The following is a 7,147-nucleotide window of genomic DNA, read 5'->3' as shown; positions in this document are numbered from 1 at the left end:
TAATATTTATATTTTAGAAATAATCTTAAAATATTTTTGTAATTATATTTTTTGAATATAATTTCTTTATAATAATATCTATTAAACACTTTAAAATGTTTTAAAACTTTTATAGCTTATCTAATGTAGTTTAAAGTATATAAAATAATTTTTGTTATTGTCTTTATATTTTTGATAGCAATTTTGTTATATATACAACATATTTTAATTTTTTGTAATTTTTAAAGCGTATAAAATGTGATATATTACATATAAAATATTTTTTGAAAACACATAAAATTAAATCCTTCGTCTAAGAAGGGTGTATTGCACAATAAATGTTTTTTGCATATACTTTCGTAGACCCCACTTTATCATATGTAAAAATTAACAAAATACAATACATTTATTATTTTTTGTATTTACTGCTAATATAAATGATACCTTTTTTAAAATAAAACGTTTATGTCAAAAATTATTAAATTCATATATCCTTCGTTTTTAAAATAACTACACAAAAAATTATAAGCGCAAACATTTTGTTCATCTTTTTTTACAAAATGTGTTTATCTGATAATGAATATAAAAAAAATATTAAAATTTACCTTATTTTTTTAAATATCAAATATATTTAAATTTGATAAATTTCTTTATTTCGTATATTTTTGGAATATATTTGATTAATAAAAATAAAAGATTTTATAGTTAAAAATTTATTAAATAAGAGTAAATTTTACAATTGGCGTCGCTAACCCCTACAATTAAAATATAATTATAAAAACAATATAAAATTACAATAATAATAAAAAATTATTAATTAACGTAAAATTTATAAAAATTAAATTAGAGCACGCATCACCATAACTAAGATTTTTCATAAATGAAAAACTAATCTTATTTCACCTTTATATATCATTAACTCATAATAGTTACGCGCCTCTCTACTGAACTTGGGGTAGCAGTCTCAAAGATCACATAAAAAAAAACCAAAATATAATAATCATTACTCTAACATAATACTAGAAATAGTCCTTATTTCTAACTTTTATAAATATTTTCCTTGCATTTTATCAATAAATTATACATGAGATTTATGGCAAACGTATTTTATAACTTTTACAAAAAATGATTTTTTACTAAAAATTATACATACAGATTTAAAAATAATGCTTTACTTTCAAATAATCAACTTAACAAAGTGATATATTATTATTATTGCAATTTTCACCTTTTATTAATTAAATATAGCTGAAACTAAGGTAAATATTTCAACTTTTTTTTTGAAATTTTTCTAATACCAAGTAACTTTCTAAATTTTTTTAAATTAATAGAATAATTTTTAAGAGTGTACAATATTATTTAAGTATTGTGAATATAGTGGATTATGAGGTTGCAGAAGATGGGGAAAAAATTGTAATAACAGAAAATGATGGTAATCAGTTTGAGAGATTTGAAAACAAAATTAAATTAAAATAAGAGAAAATTTTTTTTCTTTTTTATTAAATTTCTTAAAAAAATAGCTTTTTTTTTTTAATATTTTTTTTTTAAATTTTCCTCTTTTTTTTCTTTTTAATCTTTTTTCCTTATAATTCTCTGTTTTTAAGTGTAAAAAAAATTATTTTTTCTGATTCCTAGTGTTTTTTTATGTTAGAAAAAGTAAAAGAAATTTTATATACGTAAGCTCAACTTGAAGAAATCCTCTCATGGTTACTTTGACTAAATAAAATTTCATTTTTGAGGGAAAAAAATGAAGATATAACTTTATTTATCAAAACGAAGGGTCGCCTATCAACTAATCATAAAATACCTATTCCTTCGTTTTTTATTATAATATGTAAAAAAAATTCGTGTTTGTTATAAATTTTATTATTCAATTTCTTTAAAATTATACATTACAAATAAAAATGAATTGTACGTATTTTATATGATAGTCAATCATTATTTTGATCTTTAAAATATCGTATATTTTCACTAAAATAATATTCAAGAAATAAAAAAAATGTGTTTTTGTTAAAAAAATATGAGCGTTTCTTGGCATTTAAAAGGCAATTTTTTATAATTTTTTGAATAAACTTTTTTTTTTACTTTTATGATTAAATTATTAAAAATAATCATGGCATTTTTTTAAAGAATCTTTTAAACCTTAAAAAATAATTATTTTTATTTTTTTTGCTATTGTAAACAACAATAATATTACTATTAAATTAATAAAAATACATATATTATGTAAACCCTCATCGTATGAATTGTAGACGAAGTATTTGCTTTTATGTAAATTTCTTTGAAAATTTTTTATATACAAATTTGTAAATTAATAATATAAAATATGGTTAAAATATTAGATAAATTAATTTTGTAATTTTATACATTGACATTTATGCTTTACGTATATAGCTTTAAAAAAACAATTAATATAAAAAAAATTCATTTTTTTTATATTTATTAAAAATTATTTATAAAATATAAAAATAATATAAAATTATAAATTAGCAAATAAAAAAGATTAAGTTTTTTTTTCTGGTGTTATCTGTAGAAGAGAATTTTTTATAAGATTTTATTTTATAAACGCCTTTAAAAATTAAATCTAAATATTAAAATTTAATAATACAATTACAATGGTACTCACCCCTATACTTTAGAGAAAATTTATACTTCCTAGATTAAAAATTACAATTTAATAAAACTAGGCTTTAGAATGAGTTCCTTAACATTCAAACCTAAAATTAATAAATAAGAAATAAAATTTAGACGTGGCACATGATTAAATACACTTTTACGAAGTGAATAGTTCTTTAAAAATAAATTAAAAGTGATGATCAATACCATCATGTTATGATTACTTTTTACTAATTATTATTTTAAAATGAACCGTTACATTCCATTTTAATTTGATATCTTTTCTTTTTTTTTAAAAGACTAGAATAGATATTCTTGTCAATTGTTAATAAATGGAACAAAAATATACATTTGATTTGAAACCAAAAATTAAAAATTAATTTTTAAATTATTTCTGTTTATATTTCTGTTGAACAAAAGTTTTAAAACTTTGAATGTCCAAAAAGAAAAAAAAATTCTTTCCAAAAATAACAATTATAAATTTACAAAAAAAAATTTTTGTAACTAATTTTTATGTTGATATCTTTTTTTAAAAACTTTTTGTTAAATATCTCAAGAATGGAACGTCCGTTTTTAGTGAACGTTATCTCATTCAAAAAAGCATCAAATACTCTATCAATTGGCTTTCCGTTGTTATGTATAAAGAATTACGTTTTTAAAACTTAATATCAAGTAAAAGAATAAAAAAGACAAAATAGGTAAAATTATTAAACTTTTTTTTACTATAAACCAAAATATCTCAAGAACAAAAATGATATAGATATGGTATAGAAGTCAAAATGTCAAAAGAAATTACCTAGAGGTGTTTTTTTCGTTTTTTTAATAATGTTCTTTTAAAGTCATATTGTTTTATAAAGTTTTGGATTTTTTAAATAATTTTAAATTATTATATCTCATTTAAAAATTCATCATTTTGTAAAAATAAACCCGGAAACGTTTTTTCATCCTTTTTTACCTTTATGTCAAATTTTGCTGAAAAAACTCATGAAATTGTAATGTTGCGGCAAATTAAATATTTGTAGCTTTTGATGCAATATCTATAAAAAGATGTAATTCTTTCAAAATGTTATTACATTTTCCATAAAAATTGCTATTTCAAAGATTATTTATATTAAATTTTATTTTTTTAACACTTAAATCATCAAGAAATCATGATCTTAAAAATAAAGTAGTATAATTATTTTTAATTCTTTTTTATTAGATTGATCTATTTATACAATACAGACAATGAATAAACGATTTATCCTATATCCCATATATATATAGAGGAGAAATGACTTTCAAAAAGTGATTTTTGAAAATTAACTTTTTAATAAAAGTTTCTAATGTAAAAAAACACGCTGATAACGATGAGCACATTTATTTTTTCAAAAAATAATTTTTTCATTGAGATAATGCAGCATAAAGATAAAAAAGTAGCATCAGTAATATCTGCTCCAAAATTGTTATTTCAAGTGATTTTGAAATAAACAATTTTGATTAAGGTAAAGAAGGGTCGGAGAAACCGTTTTCAATATTAAAATCTTGAAAAAAATAATTTTAAAGCAAGATATAAGCTTCTGAATTTGGTCTAAAAATTTTCTGCATTTTTTTAATTTTTAATGTCCCATAACTTTTTAAAAAAAAAAGTTTTCAAAAAAAAAAAAAAAAACATCCTGGAGAATTTAAAGCGCTACATTTTAAGTACTATTAAGATTCTTTAACTTTATTCGTTCTTGAGATAATCAAAAAATAAATTTTTTTAAAAAATTTTTTTTTCATCAAAAAAATTATTAATTAGCCATAACTTTTTATAAAGTAATTTTTTTTAAAAGATGATGAGTAAAATAATCATGTAATTTTTGAAGGCCTTTCAGATAAAATTAATATAATCAAAAAATATTCATTGGCTCCAGAGTTATGACCAAAAAAAAATTTTAAAATTTTGAAAAATTTTGTGTTTATTTGATTAAAAATATATAAAAAATTAAGTTTTTGCAAAAAGAAAAAAAACGTCTGGGGATATTTTTATGAGCTACAATTTGAAATCAGATTCATAAAAAAATATTAAGATTTGGTATACGAGATTCACTAAAATAAAAAAAAAATGTTTCAAAAAAAAAATTTTTTTCTGTAATTTTTCAAAAAAATGTTAGTTAAACTAAAAATTTTAAAATTGTTAATAAGACATTAATTACGCACTAACTAATTTTCTTTCGATAGAAATAAGTTTCAATCAAAAATAATTTTTCATTCTTGAGATATGAAGAAAAGAAAATGTTGTGTTTTTTTTGTAATTTTTTAAAATTTTTTTTCAAACGTTTAAAACAAAAGTTTAAAATAAACTTTTTAAAGTAAATAAAAAAGGCTCTCGGGGTAATTTTGTTGGCTTCAATTTAAGATATAAATCAAGAAAAAATATTTTAATCTGATATATGAAACCCGCTTCAGACTGATTTCACTTTGCAAAAATTTTTTTTTATATATACGTTTTACCAAAGTTTAATATAAATATAAAATAATGTATATACTATATATACGAATAATTTTTTTTTGTAACATTTTTAAATATGAAATAATTTAAAAATTTTATATATACTATATGTTAACATTAAATTACATATAATGAAATATTTAATAAAAAAAAATTCATTTATTTAAAAAGATTTTTTGTGTATTAAAAATATTTTTAAAAAGAAAAATAAATATAATCATTTTTAAAAAAATTCTTTTTTTTAAATTTGTTATAATTATTAATTCAGTTTACTTCATCACTTCAAAAGAATGAATAAAATCACAAGTTAAATCAGAAAAAGCGCATTCTTTTTAAACTTATAAATTTATTCTACTTTTTTTATCAAAAATTTCTTATTTGTATTATTTTATCAATAACGAAAATTTTACCTCTATTTAAAAAAAAATAAATAATTAACTTAAGTGATAACGTTACTTTATATATCCTTTTAAAAAATGTAAAAAATATGTTTTAAAAAATTTAAAAGTTATTTAAATTTTTTTTACAAAACTTTAATTTACTCTATTGATATAATTAAAAAATTATAAAGCTCATTAAGTCATGCCCTGCTGGCAAGTGTGTGCGAAGCACGCGCTTGTTCATTAATGTAATTAAATCTTAAATATTTTGCCTAATTTTGTATTTTTTTTAAATTTATATATATAATTAAATATTATTGAAATGAATTACATTAAATATTTCAATTTATTATTTGATTTTCGATATCTCTTGTTACTTTTCAATTAAAAAAAAAAATATTTTTTAAGGCAAAAAAAATAATACATTTTATTTTTTTTTATTAAAATAAACTTTTTCATATTACTTTGAATATATTATTTCACTTTCAGAGTGTTTAAAATTAACCAAAATATAAAATTATTTTAATTATTGTTAACATTAGAAGCTTAATAATAGCTTCGTTCCAAAATTTTGAAAGCTGAAGAATATACTTCAGAATTCAATAATTACCTCAAACTGGGTTTTATAAACCGACGAATCTAATAAAGTTTCTGAATATATCATTTTTCTTTCACTCACTTGCTTACAAATTATACATTTATTTGTGTAAACAGACATACAAACATCATCTAATATAAAAGTCAACATTTTCTAATTTTGTATAAAAAACTTTTATTTTATACACAGTTTTTTAACTTTTAAATAAAAGATAAGTAAATTAACATTGTTATTACTTAATGATTATCAACAGTTTGCTCATAATGTAGCAATATTATTAGAAAACCATTTTTCTTTAAAAAATTTTTATTTTCATGTTATAAACATTTTATTTGAATATTATTTAAAGTTTTGTTATTATTATAATTGAAAAGTAATTAATAATAACAAAATATATAAATTATTAATTTTATATGACATTGATTTATATTTGTTATATTAAAAATGTTTACTTAAATACATTTATTAATTTCTAAACTCTTTTTATATCTTCTTAATCTTTCTACTTTATTTCTATGGCATTAAAATTTGTTCAAAGTTATCTTATAAAAATAATAACTATCAATTTTTTTACAAATTTCTTTTAAACTATAATATTTTAATAGAAATAATCAAATGTTATTGTGTCATATTTATAGATTAGATAGAACTTTTCACTTGAAATTATTTAAAAATTGGTTGTTGAACAATTTGTCATAATAATATTTTTATCGTTTTAAAAAGTTTTCAGAAAACGTTAAACAGTCATTTTTTGTAATCAAAACATTTTAAGTAAGAGATGTAGATAAAAAATTTGTTTTTATGTTATTAATTTAAGAAAATAAAAAATGTTTTATTCATAAATTTAAAAACATTAAGAATACTATTCAGAATTTAATAATTGCATTAAGCTGAGTTTTAAATAATAATTTTACCATATATTTCATTTTTTATGTATTATCTTAAATTTTATAAACAAAATTAAAGAAATAATTAAAAAAAAGTTTTTTATATTTTTTAAAGAGATTAAATTTTATGTTAGAAAAAAACAATTTATTTTCTCATAGAATTATACTTTTTTTTTGATATTTTAGTAGAAATGGAAAAGTAATATATGATACT

The sequence above is a fragment of the Strongyloides ratti genome, scaffold srae_chrx_scaffold0000004, assembly GCF_001040885.1.
Source record: "Strongyloides ratti genome assembly S_ratti_ED321, scaffold srae_chrx_scaffold0000004".
Taxonomy (NCBI): Eukaryota; Metazoa; Nematoda; class Chromadorea; order Rhabditida; family Strongyloididae; genus Strongyloides; species Strongyloides ratti.
This window is presented reverse-complemented; position numbering follows the sequence as displayed.